Source organism: Octopus bimaculoides, chromosome 14 (genome assembly GCF_001194135.2).
Source record: "Octopus bimaculoides isolate UCB-OBI-ISO-001 chromosome 14, ASM119413v2, whole genome shotgun sequence".
NCBI lineage: Eukaryota > Metazoa > Mollusca > Cephalopoda > Octopoda > Octopodidae > Octopus > Octopus bimaculoides.
In genome coordinates this window covers 12,958,470-12,960,463 of record NC_068994.1, presented here as the reverse complement: position 1 = coordinate 12,960,463, position 1,994 = coordinate 12,958,470, and the positions used below count along the sequence as shown (strand labels likewise).

Below are 1,994 nucleotides of genomic sequence, written 5' to 3'. Positions count from 1 at the left end.
TATATATATATATATATATATAAATATATATATATATATATATAAAATCGTTTAAAGAGTCCATAGGCCAGTAAATTATGCACACATATATTTGTCAATACAGTAAGTGTATTAATCAAAGTCTATAATATTATAGATCCATTTCAGCCGATCAGTTTCGCACTGGGTATTAGATAAGCGGATATTAAATAACAGCACAGTTACGTAACTGCACGTCGAGGAGTATATTCCTGGTTATAGCATATAACTTGTGAGAAAATTCCTGACGGTTGCTCACCGACTATTGCACTTGGTAGGCATGAAACCATCGATAACATTCTGATCAGTTATATATGCCATAACCAGGAATATACTGCTTGCTAATATAAAAATATAATCGCCACTGTTTTTCTTTTAGAGTGTGCTTTCGTTCGGACTTACGGACAACTAACTGATAACACACACACATGTATAAATGATGTTGAATATGAATGCCTACAATGTTACATTAATAGTATTTATCTACTAGTTAAGCAAAGTGACATCTCGATGGGAGGATTCTTGTAACAATTTCGGTCTAAGGGCGTGTACGGCTCTAGAGATCCAATCGATTAAAAATAGAATACAAGTCCACGAAATATATATATATCGGAGCAGTTATCATGAGACTCTTACAAATACGTGTTCATTCACAGACACACACACGCACATACAGAGTAAATGTAGAATATATTCAAGTAGACTTAGTTATCTATATGCGTGTGTGCTAGTCACAGACGTATATGTTTGTGTGTGTGTTTAAATATCGATGCCAAAAGACATACCTTGAATTAGACAATATTTGGAGATATAATCCCAACAAAATCAGGTGAAATATAATAACAAGAAGTTTTTCCCCTTCTTCTCTTAAAAGTTTACTATTAATTAGGCCAAAGGGCTATCAACAAATTCCGGTGTCGCAACCTAAATATGTGAAATAAAATGTGTGTTGTTTCTTATATAAACATGAATTATCAATAAATTTACCGGAGGGTAAATGGGAAGTTGTGCTGTGATGTTCGTGCATTTTATAAGATAGTTTTTTAAAATTTTATTTTTACAGTAGGCACAAGGATTGGAATTTTTCAACTAACTCTAATACTTGTTGCATCGACCCCGAAATAATGAAAGGCAAAGTTGACGGATTTGAATTCAGATGGTAAAGAGTCGGAAGAAATACCGTTAAGCATTTTGTCCGACGTGCTGACGATTTTGTCGGCTCCCCGCCTTATTTCGTAAGAACACTAACAATGTACAAAGTCGTGGTTCCAACAGAGACGAGAAACTGGCACACCACTTATAGTTACATTCATAACATTATAGTCTTCATAACATCATAGTCTCGTCAACATCTCCCATGTCAACATCTCCATGCCTTTTTTTTTCTGTTCTAATCGAGCAGACCAAAAATAAAGGCTATCTACCATTGACCACGCCGTCTTTTATTCAGACAATGTATCTAGGACTACATTATTCGATGTCTTCATTTTCCCACGACGGTAGAGTATGAGTCGAAGGTTTAGCTGCTATTTCTTACAGGTAGATTGACTGCGTAGAGGTTGCTTTGTTCGTTTGTCTCCCAGTATGTTGGTTGTACAGACCCGTAATACTTAATTTAATTTAAAGAAGTGATTTTAAATTCTCAAACGCAGGATAATGCTAATAATATAGCCTGAACAGGATAAGCTACCCCTATTTTGCAGAAAAAAAGTGTTGGCGGCCGAAGTTATAAACATCAAAGTTCCCCAATCTGAACTAACATTATTTTACAGTTTTCCCTGCACAAATGCACATCTAGAACACGTATTGTCTACCACCCGTTCATTACACTTTTCACCCACTTTGTTGCTATGACAGAAGTCAAAAGAAAGTTCTAAATCCTTGAGAACATCCATCTAAGGAACCAATTCGCAGTCGCTGAACCTGCATAGCAGCCAAAATTTATCCCAAATCATACTCACCTATTGGATATGTTC

The 1,994-nt window shown here is 35.5% G+C and overlaps 1 protein-coding gene across 3 annotated transcripts in view; it reads right to left on the bottom strand.

Moving 5' to 3' along the window:
- LOC106882683 (glyoxalase domain-containing protein 5) overlaps positions 1-1,994 on the bottom strand; it is a 39,451-nt gene that overhangs the window by 8,555 nt on the left and 28,902 nt on the right. The window contains exon 1 of one of the 3 annotated variants that reach the window (XM_014933444.2): positions 1,980-1,994. The exons of 1 other annotated variant lie outside the window; for it this stretch is intronic. The gene's annotated coding sequence lies outside the window, so the exon portion shown is untranslated. Of the gene's footprint in view, positions 1-803; positions 962-1,979 lie in introns of those variants that run through there. One more of the 3 variants, XM_014933443.2, reaches the window with a different exon arrangement.